Source organism: Dasypus novemcinctus, chromosome 23, assembly GCF_030445035.2.
Source record: "Dasypus novemcinctus isolate mDasNov1 chromosome 23, mDasNov1.1.hap2, whole genome shotgun sequence".
NCBI classification, from domain to species: domain Eukaryota; kingdom Metazoa; phylum Chordata; class Mammalia; order Cingulata; family Dasypodidae; genus Dasypus; species Dasypus novemcinctus.
Window position 1 is genome coordinate 20,271,194 of NC_080695.1, and position 22,337 is coordinate 20,293,530.

At 44.4% G+C, this 22,337-nt stretch overlaps 1 long non-coding RNA gene across 1 annotated transcript; it reads right to left on the reverse strand.

Annotated features, from left to right (window-relative positions):
* Nucleotides 1-4,570: 4,570 nt before the first annotated feature.
* LOC131275698 (uncharacterized) lies at nucleotides 4,571-12,573 on the reverse strand. Its single transcript, XR_009183145.1, has 3 exons — nucleotides 12,523-12,573; nucleotides 6,167-6,316; nucleotides 4,571-4,767 (listed from the first exon to the last, which is right to left on the reverse strand). It is a non-coding gene; the product is annotated as an uncharacterized lncRNA (long non-coding RNA).
* Nucleotides 12,574-22,337: the final 9,764 nt, after the last annotated feature.

Consider the following 22,337-nt stretch of genomic DNA (forward strand, 5'->3'; position numbering starts at 1 on the left):
TGTTAATTGCAGCTGGTCCTTCCCAATGACAATGTTTTATTTTGCAGCCCTTTAGGATTTTTATGAGGAACAGGAGCTTTTTGTTACTGTTTGTTGCCCCGGGAGTTTTAAAAGAACTGATTTTCTGTCAGAAAATCTTGGAATCAATTGCAGCCTTCCTTTCTGGATAGTGCTAAAACATTTATTTAAGGGTTTAGCTGCTTGCTGGCCTTATCTGTATTCTGAAGTGCTTGTCCAAAGGAATAAAATTCATTCATGCCTTTGCTCCCGTGTTATTGACGAAGCACAAGCTTTATGGGAATCAAAACCAGGATACTGTCTTCCGGGAAGACTTCTCTCTAAACTTGTCTGGAAGAATTATTTTATTACACTTCGTTCGTGCCAGCTCAAGAACATCTGAATGGGAAATTCCGCGGGGGAAGGAGGGTGGCGGCAGGGCCTACCGTGGTGTTTTGAAAAGGCCAACGGGGGAAAGTTAAGAGCGACTCGTTTCTCTGACCGGGTTCTTCACCAGAACGCCGGGGTTGAACACAGGTTTTCCAGAAAAACGACCCCTGTGCTTCCTCCCCGTCCGGGAAGCAGAGCTGCTCATTTGCATTCATGGAGGCAATGCCGTTGTGCACCTGTCAACAGACAAGGGCCGGGATTCCTTTCTTAGAGTCGTTTGCTCTTCTTCAGATGACCGTGCGGCTGGCTTCGTTTGCTGTATGCTTGCCCTGCCCCAAGAACGTTCTTTCTCATTCTGAGCCACCTCACATCGCAAATATTCTCACTATATAGATTATGAGACCCGAAGGCTCAGGGGAATGAGTGACCCACTCACGAGTACACAGCTGGTAAGGGCTGGGGGTGTGTGGGGTTGCAGGGATTGCCTGACTCCAAGATGCATCTTTTATTTTATTTTTTAACACATCTCCCTGATAAAACACTGTCTTCGCTTTTTCAGTAAAGGAAAGCTGATCCCTGTACTCTGGAGTACAGAATTTCTCAGTCACCTTGAGGAAATGGATAGCAGGGCCCTCTGCAGTTGTGGGTGGTCGAAGAGATGTAGCTTGTTTGTGGTCCCTGACTCCTCAGTATGAAAATCCTTAGTATTTGGCAGAAAAAACTCCTGAAGTCTTTAGAACTTTAGAAATCAGTAAACAGAAACGTAATTTATTTGAAAAATTGACCATTTTCTTAAGTAGTTTAAACCTCTGAACTGAAATCTTTTCTCCTATTTTGGATAAAAATATTCTGCCCCTGTGCTGGTACTTTTTGAACCAGCAAAGGAGACCACATGTACTGATAATTACCAACATGCTCATGGGACAAAGGGTTTTAGATGAGCGATGCCCAGGATGATGGAGAACATATGCTTGTCATGTATACAGAGGAGCTCGACTTGGGAAAGGGTTTCTGAAGAACATTCCAGCTGAAGCAAATTGTAAATGTGGCAGGTTGCTAAACATAGCTACAGCCACTTACCGGCAGTCTGCTCATTCTACAATTAAGTGTTTAAAAATTAAGTTGAGCAAGCGGTACCTTGCTAAGAGTCTGAAAGAGTGAGATAGAATTTCTGTTCCCCATTATTTAGAAGAAAACAGGACTGTCCAGCTGAGTGTCTTACCCTTTATGAGTCTACTGTGTACCAGTAAGGGGTGGGCAGAGGTCAGGGTCCAGAGCTTTAATCCTGAACCATTTACTTTTCTCTGACATTACTTTCCTCTGAGAGTCTCCTTGATATTGACCTTCACCAATATCTTGGTCCTTTCCTCTGCCTCACATCCTCCTTAGCTGATACCAGAACATTTTTAACCCCTTTTGGATCAGGTCCAAATTCATAGCAGGGATGAGACTTCTAGGCTCTAGGGGGTCTATGGGTTCCCTTAGGACCAGGAAGTCTGGAGGGTCTCTTACTTTCACCAGCAGCTTCAGAACTCTCACATCAGGAAAGGATGAGGAATTGAGCCTCATCTTGGGCCAACAAGCCAGAAAGGGGAGGTCACCCAGTTACACTGTGAGCAGAAGAATGTCCAGTTGATAAAAAGCAGAATGCAGGTCTGGAAATTGGCTGGAATAAGAATTGTTTTCTTCCAGCAGTGAAATGGCCATTTCATGGGTCTCAAGATCCATAGGCTGGGACATACCAGGTGTGTGGTCTTACGGTCTCAACTACAGCCAGTCTGTACAGCTACAATGTCCTTTCTTCACACAAGTGTGTGACAGAATGAAGGAGAGAAAGAGAATGATGAAGAAGGCATGGAAGGATGGAGCAGGAGAAAGAGGGGGAGAGAAGAGAAGGGAAGGGGGAGAGGAGGCAGAGAGGGGGAGAGAGAGAGAGAGGAAGGGAGAGGGAGGGAGAGGAGGAGAGAGAGAGAGAGAGAGGGAGGGAGAGGAGGAGAGAGAGAGAGAAAGAGAGAGAAAGAGAGAGAGAGAGAGAGAGAGAGAGAGAGAGAGAGAGAGAGAGAGAGAGAGAGAGAGAGAGAGAGAGAGAGAGAGAGAGAGAACCCACACAGCTAAAAATAGAAACTGGAAAGGGAAACATACTTCTGAGTTTCCCTCTGGCGATTTTTTCCATGGCAGCTGTGACACTCACAGAGAGCCTCTTTAGTTTGTTGTCAAAGTGCTTGGAGGTAGTTTGATGTCAAACCAGCCCAAGGATGAGAAATAGAGCTTCTTGAGTACAAGCTAAGTCAGGTGATTGACAAATGAATGTCCTGGTCAAGGGCTATGTTTAGGGTTAAGCTGTGAATAAATGTGGAACAGTTAAGAGTTGGTGAGAAAAGAACCAATTTGTACTTTCAAGATGAAAGGGAAATTTTATCTAACACAATTTCTAAAGTTTTTAGACATGAGAAAACTGTTCATAGGCATCAGAGTCAGATAGACCTCACTTTAAGTCTTTGTTTTGCCACTTAACTAGATGCCTAATTTCAGGCAAGTCTTTCTCCTCTAAGCCCCAGTTTCATTATCAGGAGAAAATACATACTTCACATATCCCAGGTAGCAAAGACAGAGTAAGATACGCAAGTGATGGCAGCCCTTAAAAATGAACTTTTATTATACTTTTTTTTTTCCTGTTTGGCCAAGGGATTGGGGGTGTTTGGATGGAAAATATGCCAACATGCTGTAGCAGGAATACAGGAGCATCTCACCGAGGTTTTAGAAGCTCTTCCTTTAGCGTCCAACAAGTGACAGAGGACGGAGGAGATATTGCCATGGACTTACCTGCCATATTTGGAACACGTATCATTGGCTGACTCCTGCCTATGTAAAGGTAAATACTTTGTTTTATGAATAAGATTTTTAAAGTTTTAAGAAAATATTATGATAGTAAATGGCTAGATGGATTAAGAGAAGAAAAGCTCATTTAAATCCATGGCTAAGCATGCATCTTGTAGTTTGAGTTCAAGGCAGTCCTATTGGGTGGATGGGAACTGAAGTTGGCAAACCCTCTTTTAAGGTAGAGGCTGGATCTCTGTGCTTCAAAATGTTCTCTTTCTTACCTTCAGCAACACCATGAAATTATTTTTACCCTCATTCCTTACATGAGGAAGTTAAGCACATGATGCTTAAAGGACTTGCCCAAAGTCCTGCAGCTAATAAGTGGCTGAGATGCAACCACCTAACCTTAAGTTGACTGGCTTAAATGGCTCTTTGGAGAGGAGCAAGTCAGAGATTGGATGGGACTTAGGAGAGAGGTGAGTTTCTAGAAGAAGGGAAACTTAGGGCTGAGTTGGAGCCAGTGAATGGCTGAGAGTCTGACAAGAACATGACATGGTAATATTAATAGTTAGCTCTTGGGGGAAGTGTCTGATTCCAGGACTTGGCAAGAAAAGTATAAGAGGAACTCACAATATCTTGTTGCACAAGAAAATAAGAAAGTGCCCCAAAAGTGATGGGGGCACATAAAAGTACATGGGAACCAGCCTGAAGAAAAGCCAAATCTGGGATAATTTGAGCATCGAATTGGGTAAAATGAAAATCCAAGAACCCATAATAATAATAATAAACAAGGAAAGCAAGCTCTCTCTTACAGTAGAAAGCCAACTAATAAGTGCAGAAGAAATGATGGGGGTAGGAAATCATCAAAGTAATAACCGGGTTAAGAATTAACAATGGATGCTGAAATGAATGGATGAAAATATGACGAGGAGTGGGTAGTCTTTCAGTATTCCCTTGCAAATTCAATTAATACGAGAAAAATAACTGACTTTACAGTCAGTGGAAAAAACTCGTGGGCCCCTCTCTAACCAAATGTTGAATCTTAACATCACTAATAATGGAACAAAATGACAAATCACCAGTGCAATTAGTTTCCACAAATCCACCAGGGAAACTAATTTACTTTGGGGAATGCTTAGAACATTTGTCCAAGGTCAAAAAGCTAGGACGTAGTAATACAAGATTTAAATTCATATCTAACTTCAAAGCACTTGTTATTTGTCCTGCATCCTGTCACCTAAACTTGCAGCCCATTCTTGAAAGGTGTTACTGGTCCATAAATGAACTCAAATCAGCAGAGAGGAGGGAGTTGGACAGCATATTGCCTAGGCTGCTGAAAGCAGATACCATGAAATGCGTTGGCTTAACAATGAGAATTTATTAGCTTACACTTTTGAGGTTGAGAAAAATGTCCATATTAAAGCATCATCAAGATGATGCTTTTCCCCCCAAGACTGGCTGCTGGCAATTCTTGACTCCTCTGCCTCATGGCAAAGCACGTGGTGGCGTCTGCTGGTCTCTCCCTTCTCTTCTGGGTCTCTTGCTTTCAGTTTCTTGCTTCTGAAAGAAAGGACTCCTGTGAGAGGATTAAGACCCATCCTGGGACACACCTTAAGTGAAGCAACTTAATCAAAATGTCCTACTTACAATAGGTTTATACCTCCAAGAATGGATTAGCTTTAAGAACATGATTTTCTGGGGTACATACAATTCCAAACCACCACAGGCAGGGTAGACAATGCAGCAAGAAGAGATATAGTTTCAAGTCAGTGAAATGCCTGGGAGGGAAGGGGCGACCTCAAACATAACAGAGGGGCAGGCCATGTGGTCAGACAGGGGACACAGAAGTGTCCTGATTACCTGGATGTGGAGATGCTCTCTTACACTACACTTGCTTCATGAGGACTTTCTGATTTTGGAGCAAATGCAAATGTAACATCTCAAGAATAGAGAGGCTATCATACCATGCCGTGAGTTGTAATGAGGATTTACTGGGAGGTGCATTAAGTTAAAAACTAGATGCAGTGAAAAGAATGGGCAGTTAATTATATGGCCAATTGCTCATCCATATTTATATAGCAATATTACAGGATTATTTTCATCTTGCAAAACAAATCCATTTGGATAAATCAATATTATTTCCCAATACAGCTCCTAATCTCCATTCAGGGGAAAAAAAATTTCTGAGAGCCAGCAAATCTAATACTTTTCTCAAAGTAATTGGACAGAATCATACCCAAGGATAGCCCTTCAAGAAAAAGTCTGGTTAATAAGTATTTGACAGCAATCAGAGGATGCTGCTAACGATTTTGGAGGATCCCCAGAGGGGGTATGTTAATATCCTCAATTGAATGTGATTTTTTTTACTACATAGAGAGGTCTTTTTGACTAAAAATTTTATATTTTTCAGTTTCAAATTGAGTCATTCTTGGTACTTGGAATAAACTCAGCAGAAATGCCTCTGGAAAATAAATGTCCTCTACACGGGCAAACCAAATGACTTTTCAATTTATTCAAATGCTTGGCATATGTGTCCATTTTTTCCATGAATACAAAGACACCTAATTTATTTCATGTGGCCATTGAAAGAGGTGTTCCACACAATTGAATTTTCACATAACTAAATTTTCCATTTTAAAAACCCATTTTGAATATAAGTCTTCCTAAAGCAAGTTAAGAATTTCGCCATATTCTTCAGTGGAGTTTGCCAATCATGGTTTAACTTTTATTGACAGGGTCCAGCACTCAGCATTTTAATGGCTCATGTAAGTGAAGGAGACTTGGATTAGAGGTAGATTTCCATCTGGGGTTGGAGTCTGAGTCAAGTCATTGCCTGAGCAGGAGCAGAGAAACCCCAGAAGGCCATGGAGAGGCAGGAACAAAGTACAGAAAAGTAAGGAGGAAGAAGAGGGTGGGGAGCAGCAGCTGGGGGTTGGGCCATCACCCAAACCATGCTCACCTGCAGAACCTGGTCTGTAGCAACCCGTGACCGGCAAGTGCCTTGGTTTCTGCTCTATTCTGTGAGGAGGAGGGGTATGCACCATCATCTGCTTCATCCTGCTTTTCTAGACCTCAGTAGCATCACAGGGAGATAAAGGCATGAAGGAAGCTGATCAGGAGCAAAAGAGAGACTTGCATTCAATAACCCCTGCCTGCTTTGACCTTCTCCATCTGCCTGGCTCTTCAGGATTTGGATAACTCACTTCACTTTAAGTTGACCTACTTGCAGGTCTCACAGGGCAGATTCTTGCCATCTCACCCTACCTTGAGGACTAGCGTTTAGTTCCCTCCTCAAACCTGTGACCCTCCTCAGCTACCTGTTACCAACCCTGACCTGAGGCTATCCCAGTCCCCCTGGCCCTGGCCTTCTTCCCTCACCTACAACCTGCTGCTTCTCATTTTTCCTGATTCTTTCTCATTGTCCTGCTCCAGGAACCTTGGCTTAGACACAGCTGTCATGGAGTATTACTGTTTGAAATACTTTCTTGGTAAATATGACTTTATCGTTTGTAACTTTCATACTGCTAAGACTAGGTATAAGTCCAGAGAAGAGAAGGAGGATAGGGTGTAAGGGGAGTCCCAGCAAGGAGCAAAGGGAAGTAGAAAGCTCTACTGCTGAGGTAGAAAAGGGGAGGAGATAAGAAAAGGCAAGAGGTCATACAAAAATATTTTGTTTCTTGTCCCTTCAAGAAGTTGAAACATTTGTGGGAAGGGAGAGGGGAAGAGGAAACAGTCAGAGAGGCTTGAGCAAATTCCAGAATTTCAGGCCCTCAGAGAAGCCCCCCTCCCAACCCACCATCCATCATGGTGCCAGAACCACATGCCGCTTCTGAGGTGGTTGGTTTGAGAAGGCTCTCGATGGTTTCTAGGATGGTGAGCCTGAGGGTAGGCCCTTGGGCCTCCTCACCCCCCAGGGTAACATCTAGAATGGATTCAAGCTTCCCTGGGGCTTCCAAGAGGGAGGTGGCATTTCCTCAGAGAAGTGGTAAACAAACAGAAGCCTACAGCCAAGACAAAGAAACCTTAGCAGGAGAGGACATTGACGCACAGCCCAATTGCTGCAGTAGGGACCGGTGATGCTCCCAAACCAGGTGGGAAAGTTGTACCTCAGCAAATGCAGGGACATGATAACCAATGAGAGGGAGGGCGGCTTGGAGGAGTCACAAGTCGGCATGCAGAGAATGCATTGCCAACTTTAGGGAACAGGTGTCCAAAGAAAATTGGAGCATTGAATAGGGTCCCCCTACATTTATATCTACCTGAATCTCAGAATGTGACCTTACTTGGAAATAATAACTTTGCAGATTTAAAGTAAGGATCTAGAGGACATCATACTGGATTAAGGTGGACCCTAAATCCAAGAGAGTGTCCCTGAAAAGGACACAGAGACAGGAGACCAGCAGAAGATGGAGGAAGAGGTTGGAGTGATGCTGCCCCAAGCCAGGGACTCCCCAAAGCTAGGAGAGGCAAGGAAGGATGTTCCCTTAAAGTCTTCAAACCTCAACACCTTGATTCCAGACTTCTAACTTCCAGGATTATGAGAAAAAGAAATTTCTGTGGTTCAAAGCCAAGTTCATGATAATTTTTTATGGCAGCCCTAGGACACTAATACTTGCATATGATATCATTTGATTTTCACAACAGACTAGTGCATTGGTCTGTTGTGAAAATCAAATGATAAGTGTCATATGAACATAGTTACTCAATACCTATTCATTTATCTTTTTCCTCATTGAAAAATCTACACCCATTGGTAATCATTTAGTAAGTTCATGGTTTCAATGAACTGAAGAATGATAGGCCTTGAACATCTCTAGTGCATGAATTTGACAACCTGTATGTATTTATCTACTTATTTTTAATTGAGGTATGACTTTCACTTAGGAAGTGCTGAATGTACACTAATTTAAGTGTCTGGCTCAATGAATGTTTACATATGTAGATACCTGTTCTGGTTGTCTACTGCTGGGTTACAAACCACCCCATGAGTTAGAGCATCAGGGCTCTTGCTGAAATTGTTTCCTCTGCTGGGAGCCCTCTGTCCTGCCCCACCTCCACCCTGCCCAGGGACACTGTCAGGTCTCAGATTAAGTGGCTTCTTCTCAGCAAGCCCTTCCCTGGCTGCTCAGTCTAAAGCAACAGTCCACCCTGACCCCACTCCAGTGTTTTTTCTTAGCCCCTGTTTGGTTTCTTATTATCACTTAGCAGAAGGTTCACTTTTTTTTTTTTTTAAGATTTTTTATTTTTATTTTTTATTTTATTTTATTTTTACTTCTCTCCATCCCCCGCCCCCAGTTGTCTGCTCTCCGCGTCCATTCACTGTGTGTTCTTCTGTGACCACTTCTATCCTTAGCAACAGCACCAGGAATCTGTGTTTCTTTTTTTGTTGCGTCATCTTGTTGTGTCAGCTCTCTGTGTGTGTGGCGCCATTCTTGGGCAGGCTGCACTCTTCCTTCGTGCAGGGTGGCTCTCCTTATGGGGTGCAGTCCTTGTGCATTGGGCTCCCCTATGCGGGGGACACCCCTACGTGATACAGCACTCCTTGTGCGCATCAGCACTGCACATGGGCCAGCTCCACACGGGTCAAGGAGGCCTGGGGTTTGAACCGCAGACCTCCCATGTGGTAGGTGGATGCCCTATCCATTGGGCCAAGTCCACTTCCCTACTTTTGAATTAAATTATTTATGCTTGCATTCCTTGGAGTGCTTCTCCCTGGCTTTCCCATTGTTTGTAAGCTCTGGGAAGACAGTGTCATCAGCAGTCCTGCTTACCAGTGTCTCTACTGTGCCTAAACCAGTGCCTAGATTGTAGCCACTAGTTGATAAACTTGGGTTAGATGAGTGAATGAGTGAGATAATAAAAGTCAGAAATTTGTGCTTTAAGCTTCTACACTACTGTAGATGCTGATTTATTTTATGTTTAGTAAAATGATTAAAGAAAGCAATGTGATTACCTCTTTTCATGCCCCCTAATTGCATCCTCCTAAAGATGGAAATCTCTGGGAGCCTCCAAATTTTCCCTCAAAGGAATCCACTTTATTTCCTTTTTATTTTTATTTTTACACTTGTTATCATGTTCAGGCATTGCTGAGAAAGCTCTCTTAGTCTCTGTCTCTCCACATAGAGAGGTTTCATTTTACATTTTTATCTCTTTGGAAGAAGAATTTAAACTGGCAGGGAAATAAATAGACCTGCTGGTTCCTTTCCAGGCCGATGCTGGAGGACAAAGCCACGGAGTTATAGAATCATAGTGCTGAAAAGGAGTCCTCATTTGATTTGGGCTAAAACTTTCATTTGACAGAGGAGAGGACTGAGGTCCAGAGTGGATGTGGCCTGAGGCCTTAGTCTATTGGCTGCCTCAAATCAGCTTACAGGTCCGTCCACCCAGGTTCCCCTGCCCATTCTCGGCCATGGTCTTGCACGCTCGTGATTTGTACCTGCGTTTGCTTAGTTCACTGTCCAATTCCAGCTTTTCATCCATTAGTTTTGCCTCTTGTTTCTAGCTCTCTGTTCATCTTTTCAACTTGGCAAAGCTCCTCATCTCTGGTTTTCATTGTTGGTGTTCCCTATAGGTACATGACCTGGAGATGACAAGGTTTTCTCATTCCAAAGAATTTTGAGAGATCCTTTGTACACCCTGGTTGTGCCAATTATTAAGGTATCATCTCAGCTCTAAACCCTCTCTTCTAGACTCTTCTTTTTGATGCTCAGGATAGGACTCTGCAAACCATGTATCTGTTCCATGAGTTGGCTTCTTGCCAGTTCACATTTGTGTCCAATGTCTTCCTTGCTTCCAGTTCCTGTGACCACTGCCCCAGGAGTACTTCCTTGCCCAGACAGTGGCCATGCCTCTCTGGAGCAATAGCTGAATTCCTTTTGCAAGTTTTCCAACTCTTGCAGACCTAGCCCCATTACTCCTGCTCCCCCTCCCCCAAGCTATCAGCACCAGTTGAGTAGCACCTTTCCTGAGGGGTCTGGGGTTGCAGGTGCATTGTCCCTCTCCCATGCTTAGAGTAACCAGCACTGGTCAAGCAGCACCTGCTCCTCAGAGGTCTGAGTTTCAACTCCACAGGTCCTTCCTCCCAGCTTCTGTGTTTGATTAATTCCCACTTCTTCCTTTTGTGTTCAGTCATATGTGATAGCTCTCTTTCCTTTTTTTTTTTTTGTATTGCCATCCCTGTGCATACTCTTGTCATTTTAGTTGCCTAGTTAACAACTCCTCATATTCAATTCTTTCTGTTCAAATGACTCGTGTGGTTCTTCTCCTGACTGGACCCTGATTGACACACCAGCCTAGCCCAGTTGGGCAGCTGGGCATGGGATTGGTTTGAAGAATTTACTAATGTATGTTTGGCATGGCAAGTAAGTGAGGCAGTAAAGCTTATGTTCCTGTCCTGGAAATAGACTCAGGGAGCAGCAAACAGCTCTTCATAAAGTTCAGCTGGACAGTGCTCAGGGCCCCAATGGGCCAGATGATATTTTAAGAAAGGAGCATCAGCTTACTAGGAATCAACAGATGCCTCCTGACAATTGCCAGGACTCATTCAATGCAGGCAGGGAAGAATGACCTAGATGGCTCCACACTCCTGCCATCTATCACTCATCATCATCATCATCATCATCTCTCTCATCTATCTATCTATCTATCTATCTATCTATCTATCTATCTATCTATCTATCTATCTATCTCTGTCTATCCATCTCCTATCATTTCTACCATCTCTCACTATCATATCTATCATCTCTCTGTATATCCATCTTTCTATCACCATATCAGTCAATCTCTATCTCTATCAAATATTATCATTTTCTCTCTATCATCCATAAATCTATTATATCTATCATATCTATCCAATCTACCTATCTATCCATCATCTATCTCTATCATCTATCTGTATCATCTATCTGTCTGTCTGTCTTCATAATCATCATCATCATCTATCTCATCTATCTCATCTATCATTTCCCTTTTGATACCTTTCTTTAATCTAACAAAACAAACCTAAAATCCAGATAGTACTCATCCAAGGCAATGTGTTACTTTAGACTGACAATTGTTTGGAGGAAACATTGTCATAAAGAGCCTTCATATGGATCTGAAAGCCTGCCTTTCAGATGTCCTTTGAGAAGATACAATTCAGGATTGATACAAGCAGGGAGAAGTCCTCTTACAAGAATGACACCCTAAGACTAGACCATTGGGGCATTCAGGGTATTAAAGAGGGCTCAGCTGGACTCAGATCAGCTGGGTGGAGATTTTGCATAAGAAGTTTTGTCCTTGCTACTATTTGTACCCTAAGTGGAGAAGGAAGAGAAAGTCCAGCCTCCAACAGGAAGGGGAGAATGGATGCCACAGTGGGGGAGCCTTTAAGGGCAGCTGGTAAGTCATTTTAGTAATCCAACTCAGGGGCAGTCTGCCATACAGTTCCTGAAGGGAAGCAGCTTACCATCTAGTCAAAGAGGCTGCCCACACCCATTGAAAACAGCAGCCTTGGTTGTATGTGGTTAAACACTAAGTAGTGTAGTGCAGATGGAAAGTGGTATTGGAGTCAGGAAGAAAGAGAACTTTCTGAATGTAGGAGTTGGTGGGGAGGAGAGGATTAGGTGGGCCTTGGTGGAAGAGGAAGGGGTAAATTCAAGGAGTGGGCAGGCTAAGGAAGGAAGATTCTCCCTAGGAATTTAAAATCAACTGACAAGTATTTACTGAGTTTACACTGTGTTAAAGGCTGAAGATGGTGAAGAAGCCTCCAAAGATCATGCATTGCTTCTGGTTGGGGAATCAGTCAGGGCTGGGGTCAAAAACAGACAAGTAAGTGGATCCTCCAAGCAGCAATGGGGTCCCTGCCAAATTCGTGGTGGGCTCAGCTAACGTTGCCATACCCAGACACGGCAGGATGGTAAGAACATTGGCTCTGGAACCAAGTATGAAATTGGGAAGTTACTCATCCTCACCATGCCTCAATATTCTCATCTGTAAAATGGTGATTATAATAGTAGTCAGCTCACCAGGCTTTAATGTGAGGCTTGAATGGTGAAGAGGTTAGCTGAGTGCCGGGACAGAAAGACCCATATTAGTATCATCAGCCATTAAACAGATGCAGCCACAATGCTGAACAAGTTATTGTTTGGCCTCTGTCTTGAGGGGAAGCAAGTTTCCATTGCGGAGAATGTGTTATTAGAAGCAGCCATCTGCACTTGTTTGAGCTTTCTATCGAAGGCACAGCATAAACTGGCAGAAATAAAATTTGAACAGAAGCAAAAGAAAAACAAAACTAAACAACAACACAAACCCTGGGTTTTAAACTTCAATTCCTACCTGCTCTGGACTATGGCCTGACACCTTCCTCTCCCAGTGGCTCTTGATGTCTCATTTGAAAATTAAAATGTGGGGACTGATCTCATCCACGCATCTGCCAACACCCTGAACTATTGATAGATTCTGCGTGCTTACAGCTCTTTGTTTTCATGTGACGGGTAGATTGCCCGCACTGCTTTTTACTCTTACTGCCTTTAATTGGTTCTGGTTTTGTCTTATAAAAGGAATAAAGAATGAGAAATAGAGGTAGTGTGATGGAAAAGGACAGAGAGGTCAGTGTGGGTGAGAAATAGGAGATGAAAGAAAAAACAAGGAACAGCGAATGAACCAGAGAAATTGACTATGAAGGAAAGGAGAAAAAAGGAAAGGTTGAAAAAGAAATGTTTATACATAATTGGAAATGTTTTTGAGTGACATCAACTTAGCCATAACTGGTATCTAATAAAGGAATGTAATGAAGGGTGGGGGGTGTGGATGATGTAAAGAGAAGGGAATAAAGAGAGAGCATTTTATCTGAGAAAAATTAAAGGAGATAGAAGGGAAGAAACACTGGGTCCCACTAACCGTTACCGCTATTGACCAACCTTGCCCATGTATGTGTCAGAATACTAACTGAGCTGCTGTAACAAAGAAACCCAGAACCTCTCTGACTTAAACAAGATAGAGATTTATTTTTCTTGCACATAACCATCAGAAGGCAGGTGGGTGGTGGAGGGAGACAGAGACATCTGCTCTGCAAGGTTGTGAAGGGTCGTCGGCTCCTTCTCTCTTGTGCTCTGCAGCCCCCTAAGATGCTGTACATACCACATGACCCAAACTGGAGCACCACGTTCTCCTTTCAGAGGCGGGGAGCTGTGAAGGACAAGACTCTCTTTTTAAGGTGATGATACAGCACTACTGCTCACATTTCATTACTGAGGACTTAGTAACACAGCCCCCGGGGCAGCGGTGAACATGGTCTGGAGCTTGGCAGTTGCTACAACTTAGGTTTTCTATGATGAAATGAAGAAGGGCAGATGAACTGGGGGGTTGGGGACCTGGCAATTACTCTTTGTCTCAGCCTGGCTCTGCTTGTCTTCATCAGGAAGCAACAAGGTCAGGCATGACCTTGGAGAGACATTCATTTCATAGACTGGAAGCTACACGTCCACCTCTAGTGAGAACACACTCCTGAAACCATACGCACATACACCTAGCACAAACTAAGATTAGCCATCATTTGTATGTACAAGGTGCTGGCTGAGGCTTTGTGTATTTTATTTCCTTCTCATTAAAATCATATTATTCTCGTAATTGAGACTTAGAAAAATGATCCTTCCTCGGATCATACAGTGAGTCCACGGCAGAGCTCAGAGTACCAGAACTTGAGCTGGACCTGGTGGTATACCGGCATTTAGAGCAGACCTGCCTATCCTCTAGCTGTGCCAGCTGGAACAACCCTATTGGTCAGAACCATTACCATCTCAATTTTCCTTTTGGAAAACAGGCCCAGAGAAGTCAACTGCTTGCTCAAGGTCACACTCTCCATAAGTGGCAATGGTGGGATTTGAACCCACCCTCTTCCCCAGCAGCTGTGTCACATGGGTCAGCTCCTGGGGGGTGCACGGCAAGCCTCCAGGGGGAGGATAGCTTGGGGCCGGGCCTTGCATCGTATTTAGCATACAGACAGGTGTTAGGTGGAGGGCAGGGGTGCCAGGGAGGGGTTCACAGGTGGCAACATGCAGAGTCTCTTTCAGACAGCATCTAATTCCAATTTGTTATTAATAAAAACAGCTCAAAAAACATTTGGCAAAGGTCTGCGGGATCCAGTGCTACTTATGAGAAGGGTTTAATGGGAGAACACTCAGCTGCAGCAGATGGATGTCAACGGGGGCTCTCCAGAGTGTCTCACTCTGTTTCCCTTTGTCTTTGAATAAAATCGGAGGGTGCCGTGTGCGAGCCTGGATGGGTGGTTTTGAACCACAGCTAATTAAAAGCAGGTGCTTCCCTGAGGGTTTCTTGTGAAGCAGAAGTGAAATCGCCCTGGCAAATCCTTTCATGGTTTGGCCTGTTACCTCCTGGCCCAGAAGGGGCCTTACTCAGGGTGCAAAGACATCTACTAAGCTCTTCGGGTATAGGCACAGCTCCTTTGTCCCTCCATCCTGGTTGCTGGTGGCCAAAGCCTCCTGCCTCTCTGGTTTAAAGTGGCTGGACCTCAGGGTCGGATGTAGGGTGGTTCCTCTCTTGTCCTGAACCCATTGATGATGAGCCCACCTGGAGCCAATTACTCCTCTCCAGCCCGCACCTGTCAGCATCTGGCCCCTATGGAAAGAGAGGGCTCTGGACCTCCAGGGAGACACAGCCCCCTAGTGACAAGCCTTGGGGACAGAGGAAGGGCCCTCTGAAACTGGGTGCCTCTGGGAAGCCGATCTGTTCTTTTTGTGATGAAGCCAACCGCTCCTCAGCACCTTACTTTTGCATATGAAAGACCCAGTAATTACTACTTTCATCCTTAAAGCAAGCAAGTGACATGCAAAATTAGCACTTGAGAGGATCCACTTTTAGACCTTGTTGTAAAGCAAAACTTATTATTTGAAGATAAATCAATTTCTGTTGCCTGTATTTGCGGTTTCCCCCAGATGGCTAATTACCAAAGATGAATGTGTATAAACACAAGCCTTATCCCTCTCCATCCATCTTCCCTGCCTGCCTGTTTATCCAGAGGTTAATAATCGCAAGCCTGTAGTGTATTGCCACGGTAATGGTTTTGATCGGCCCGACAAGTTTACGACCTTTTATTACAAACAGAAGGACATGCATTTCAAGAAAGGAAGGTCATTTTAGAGATGAATGTGCAGATAACTAGCCTCTCTGAATCTGAGCCAAAAGCAAAAAGAAAACACAACAAAACAAAAAAACAAAATAAAAGGAGGGGGGTGGAACGACCACATACAACTGCACAAAACAAACTGAGCATAAATGTCAAGGAACTCGGTTTACAGCAAAATTAAATAAGGTTCCTGCAAGCATTAATTTTCATATTTTCTGTTTATGCACCGTTAGAATTATTCCCCAGCTCTGATTTATGAGGGCATAAGACAGGGCACTATCATTTAGACACTCACCAAATTCAGTTAAAGGCTGGACCATCTATTCAGCTGGGACTGACTTCGTCTTTGGTCAAGAGGGCAAGTGGGAAGTCAGCCCAGGGCCTCTGCTTAGGCTTTGAAGCTCGGATTGTATTTTGTTCTCCCTTCCTTCCCATCCGTCCAGCCCCCTCCTCCCCTCCCTTTTTCCTTTTCCCCCTCTCTCCCTCCTTTCATTCCTTCTTCCTCCCTTCTTCCTAGTTACAAAGTGATGCATGCTCATTTTAACAACGAAACCACACAGAGGAGTAAAACCAACCTCTTGCCCCATCTCCCATACCACTAGTGCTAAGAGACGACTAATTGAAAATACAACTCTGATCTGTGTGCAAGATGTTGTTCTAAGCGTTTACAAATATTAACTCATCCTCATAAAAACCCTATGGAGACAGGGACTGTCATGGTCTCTATCTCATGAGTGAGAAATGGAAGCTCAGAGAGGTTAAGTAACTCACCTAAAGCCATAGGGTCAGAACAGCAGGAAGAGGAGGTCAGACGGCAGGTCTCCTGGGCTCAGGCTCTTAGCCAGAGGCTGGAGATCCCCTACTGCATCCTTGGTCAGGCTCTGCCCTGTGCTGGTGAGTTTGGAAAGGGGCCTAGACAGACACAGAAGACACATGATTTCCAATCCACTGTTCTGCCCAACACTCTGGAATGCCTACTTGAATCCCAGATATATGCAAAGACAAATAGACTCACACATGCAGCTCTATTCCATGCTTTGGTAAAAGGCATCGAGCATTGCTAAATGTGTCTGTGTTGTCTTGTTGTCATTCTGAAGATTCTAAAAGCTCTGGATTTGGGGATCCAGCCTGGAGCTACCATTTAAACTTCCTTTTGCCCTAGGAAAATGGAATTCAATCCAACATTACAGAATGAGTTAATCCCAGTTAGTCCAATTTTTTTTTCCTCTCTGAAAGTTCCCTACTGAACTACATCCAAATTCAATTCAAATCCCAAACTAATTGTCCAATGAAATCCTATTTCTGTGTGACCAAGACAGAAATTATACTGGAATTCCATTGTCCCTCCATCTGTACATGATTTGAAGTTGGATTTGTGTTGACTGATTCATACCTCATTCATTCATTTATTTCATAAACCTGCATGTCCTATCGACTCAGTGCTGGGAACTCTGCTAGGAGCTGGAGACATGAGATGAATAAGACGGTGTTTCCAACGTGGATAAATAGGACAAGTCTCCGTTCTTTAGGAGCCCACAGTCTGGTCAGCACCAGCTTTATGAACAATGTGCTAATTGCACAATCTCTCCAGAGTTCAGGGCCTGGAATCACTAAACAGTCACCAATGGGCAGGGGCCCACAACTGTAAATACACATTCTGAATTTATAGGGTGGAGGGTTTGCCTGGTTATTTCACAGGGAGCAACAGCCTGAGCAAAAAAGGGAGTGGAGAGAGCTCCTTGGAGGGGGATTTAAACAACAGGAAGGCACCTCCTTGCCACTTTCTCTCAGGGACCTGCTGAGGGCCTTTGAATTGCTAAAACCCCTCTCAGGGTCCCCCTTCCTTCTTTCCTTGCTGTATAGTGGCCGCCTGCTTTCCTCACTTCCCCCATCTCTCTGGAAGGCCTCATAGTCCAGTAGAACAGGGGTTAACTACAACCGGTAAGGAGCAGAGGGCATAAAAGGCTGCCCTGGCTGGACCTCTCCCCTTCTCCTCTTCTTCTTAATAAGGAATCTCCAGGGCTAAAGGAAACATCTTTTTAATAGAGCATACTAACCCTCAACCTCTACTTTCTCCTAATTTAAAGTAAAGATAACCTGGATATATAGCCTTGATTTCCAGGAATTTTGCTTGTTTATTTGCATTTACATTACATATGATTAGTTAAAAAGTGACCCCATTCCTCTATTTGGTAAGGATTTATGTAACTTAGATATGCATTTTATCTGGGCATGGAGATGCTATTCATTAAGGGGAGAACGCCTGTAGTTTTAAAGTGCACAGTCTTTTAGAAGTTAATGAGTAATGTTGTAGATCATATAATGCCAAAAGCCCCCAAGAAGATCAGAATGCAGGGTGAGATTCCTAAAGAGAAACATTAATGGCTCCCTTACTACCACATTCTGCTTCACTAGTTTTTATTACTTGGTGAGGGCGATATGATGATGTGGGTACAAAATAGGAAAGGAACATATTTTCTAGGCATCTTGCTACCTAGCAAACCATCCCAAAACTAGTGGCTAAAACACTAACAACGCTTACATCATTCATGAATCTACTATTTGGGTAAGGCTTGGCATGGACAGATTGTCTCTGTTCTACTTGGCATCTCTTGGAGGGCATTGTAGTTTACCAAAGAGCTGCCGATGCAAAGTACCAGAAATGGGTTGGCTTTTATAATGGGAATTTTATTTAGGGTAAAAGCTTACAGTTCTGAGACTGTGAGATGCCCAAATCCAGGCATCAGCAGGGATGCTTTCCCACCAAAGACAGTTACAGGTGATCCTGAGATCCTGCCATGTGGTGAAGCAAGATGGTGGCCAATCTCTGCCAAGGTCCCTGCCTTCTCTTCTGGGCTCATCATCTCCTGGAGTCCAACTGTGGGCAAAAAGGCAGAAGGCATGTCTCTTTTCTGGCCTCCTCTCTCAATCTCTGCTGCTTCGCTTTCTTCCTGAGTTCAGCTGTGGGCGATCAGGTATATGACTCATCTTTTCCTCCTTGAGCTGCTCCATGGGCCCAGTCTCTTGCGGACTTTGTGTTAAGCTTTGGCTGTCAGCAATCCTCGAAACCTTTCTCATGGCAGGGTCAGAATAGCAGCTTCCTTTCTCTGTGTCTCTCTCTGTGTCTCCATTTATATAAAGCTCCAGTGAGAGGGTAGAGACCCAATCTGAGTCATGCCTCACTGCTACAGTCCAATCAAAAGACCCCCACACCCATGGGAATGGACTAGTTCAAGAACATAATCCTTTTCTGTTAAGGATTCATGAAACAACTTTCAAACTGTCACAGAGAGGCTGGGAGGTTGGCACTGAAATCATCTGAAGGCTTGCCCACTCTCCTACACATGGCTAATAATGGGGGTCACTGGGAAAGAATGGGGGCTCCAGGCTAGAGCATGGGGCTTCTGCAGATGACCCAGGCTTCTTCATTATGTGATGGCTGAGTTTCAAAGGTAGATGTCATGAGAGAAAGAGAGAGTTAGGTGAAAACCATATTGCCTTTTCTAAACTAGCCTGGGAAACATCCCTTTTCTTCTCTGCTGCGTTGTGTTAGCTGTACACGGCCTTGATTCAAGGGGAGGGACATTAGAGGAATATTCCTTTGGGACACATCCCATTTGATGGGAGGAAGTACAGGCATATTTTATAACCACCCCCACATTATCCATAGAACTTTGGTGACTTCTCTTTCCATTCAGCCTACAGATGTTGCCATGTCTGTTACCATGTTTCCAAATGGTACCAAAAGACTAATAAAAATTATTCCTAAGACTGTATAAACTGGACTGGCCTTGGACTTCTTTATACCTTGTATTGCTGGGGAGGCTATAGGTATTCAGGCGGGGACTCTTGTACTTCTCTGGTTACCTCTTGATGTTCCTCTTTCCCCTAGCATGGACACAGACTGGAATTCAGACCCTCCAGCTCTCCCTTCCTTGCTGATTCTGAAAAAAAAGGCCACAGGCCCTTCTTGATTAAATCGTTTTCCTGTCAGTTACTATGAGAATCAGAAGAGACATAAATAGCAAACAAAGGTTCTGAAATTTTAGAGTTCTGATTCCCTCCCAGGGGTAAAAGGAAAATTATCCTCTGTGCACTCTGGTTCTGCAGGGTCACAGCCTCCCTTTTTCTCTATAAGGACCTCAATTTCAACCCGGTCAGCCTGACTATGTCAGCAAGGACTTGGGTGGACACTTCATCTCCCGCAGAGAATTCAGGTCAGGTCCACCCGGGAAAGCAGACCTGTGTCCTGCCCAGTAGAGACCCCCTTGAGACATTTCTTCACCATGGTGATCCACCATCTACTCTTTCACCATTAAATCTCCTCTGCTTTGGTCATTAAAGGCTTCTCAGTATCCTCTTAGGAAGGACCTATCTTAAATCATCAGCAGCTAAGGAAATTATTTGTCAACTGGTGCTCTAAACAAAACACAAGACAGGCTTGGAGGAGGAATCACCCTCTACAAAGCAGCACATGAGAGCCGATGGTCCTGAGAATCCCTCGACACGTGCCCCACAGGCCATCCTGCAGTTCATGTTTCTGATTCGAGGCACCACGTGGAGAGGTAGTGGTTGGATCATGCCACGGCTCTTGCCAGCTCAGATCTCCCAAGTAGGACCCTTGAGATGCCCTGGTTCTTGCCTGCAAATAGAGTGTGTCCTGCTCTGCATGTTTCTCAGGTCAGCCTGAGCAGGCAGGGTGGCTTGAGCCCTTTAGAGGCACCTCATTGCTCCTGCAGCAACAGGGTTCTTGTGGCTGAGCCTGAGCCTCATCAGGTCCCTCTCTGAACTAAAGACCTGGCTAAATCTATTTGCTTGGAGCCCTTTTCTATCTACTCATCCCAGAGTTTTATATCTTTATCCTCAGCCACTTCCTGGGATCCAGCTTCAAACCTGGAATCCTGGGACTTTACAACTTTTAACGTTGTCAATACCTTTACTCTCCTTTGCCACCCACACCTCTTCCACCAGTTCACCCCCTTTGAATTCTTATTCTAGCTTAAAATCATACCCGAATTCATCTCAATGCCTTGGTTTACTCATCTGTAAAATGGGGAAATGACAGTGTCTACCTCGTAGGATGGCTATGGGGATTAAATGACTTCATTCATACAAACCCCTTAGAACTGTATCTGACGTACAGAAAGTGCTCAATACATGTTAGATCTTATTATGACAGTTATTGAATATATTTTCACTCTCTCCAGATTCCAGTCCCATACCCCCAACTTTCCAGAATCCGACCCTACAATTCAGATTAATTCCCCCATTATCAGCTGCTCCATCTTGAGTTCCTCCCCCTCCTCCCTGGGTTTGCATTGCTGGGTGCTCACAGCTCTCATGGCTGTTCTACTCCAGTTTCAGCTGAGCAGAGGCCCAGTGCCCCCGTGTCACTGTCCCCCAGCTCCCACCCATGCTTAGTCAGCTGAGATGCCCTGGTACGTCTTGGAAGGGCAGCCCTGAGCTCTTGTGTGGATGATATAGAATGTGAGATGGTGAAAGTGACACCGCTAATGAGGACAATCAACTGCTCCAACCAGAGCTGGACTCTAAAGAAGGAAATGACAGCGAGCCCCATGAATATATGGCCCCAACTGAGGACCTGCCAGAAATCAGTCTCTGCTGGAAAATTGAGCTGAGATTATTACAAAGAGTCAGAATGAGAGCTTCAGTCATGATGCGGCAGGAGCTCCATAAAGAACCGCCCAAACAATTTCGACATTAAGTGTTTAGAGAGAAAAGGATGGTTTGTAAAGGAGGATCTTGTTATTCCCTGAAAAGCTACTATGAAGACGTCAGGCGTATGGAAATAACAGATGGGAAAGGCGTGCCGAGATCATTACTCTGAACTCTAAGTGCCATTATTGACAAGCACAACCCACATCGCTGGGCAAATAGATCTGCCTGAGAGTAGGAGGGAGATGCATAAAGAAGGCAAAGCATAGAGCAGATATTTCAAAACATCGGGGGGTTGAGAGAAATTGCATTAGGATGATGGCATTCTTCAAAGTAACACAAAGAAAAAAGGAAAGGGTTGTGCTAGGATGTGACTGAGGAGGATCTGATCCAGAGTTAATTAACTGATGACTTGTTTTTTGTTGTGTGAGAATATGACATAGTAGTCGTTAAATTTGGGAGGTGGGGGAGGTGGGGATTGGAGGGGTAGGAGGGGATCCCTTTGAAAATCTGAAGAAACCTGTGGCCTCCTATTTTAGTTTGCTGAAAGCTGCTGGGAGCAATAGACCAGAAATGGATTGGCTTTTATAATGGGAATTTATTAGGTTAAAGGTGTACAATTCTGAGACTACGCAAATGTCCAAATCAAGGTATCATCAGAGGAGCTGTCTCAGCCAAGGGCAGCTGCTGGCGATCCTGGACTCCTCTCTCAGCTGGCAAGGCACGTGGAGGCATCTGCTTCTCTTCCTGGTCCCATTGCTACAGTTTCTGGCTGCTCTGTCTGTGGCTTCCTCTCTCCTGGGGTCCTCTCTGAGCTCCTGGGCTCCTTCTCTCCATCTCTGCAGCTTTTTCTCTGTGTGTCTCTGCTTTCACTCTTCTGTTCATAAAGGACTCCAGCAAAAGGACCAAAACCCACCCTGGAGTCAGTGAAGTAATGCAATCAAAGTTCCCCCAAATGAATCCAATCCACTCAAAGGGTCCTACACCCACAGGAACTTCAAGAACATGACCTTTTCTGGGATCCACAAAAAGCTTCAAATTGTCACACCTCCTTTTTCAAAAAATGCACAGTTAATTTTGGGGAACCAGCATGATGTGTATCTATGTACCCCAGATGAGGGGTCCCCAAATGGTGGCTCAACCCATGATCTCTTCTTTGATGGAAAGAAGCATTCAAATCCGAGAATTCTTGGCCAGTAGATTTCCAAGGATGACATAGATGGGCACTCTCTGCTGTGACCACAATGCCTTGGTCTCCCAGTGGTATCTTCTTGTGATACGGTGTGCTGGTGAGACTAGATGGCACCTATGTGGCAAGCGTCCCATGTCC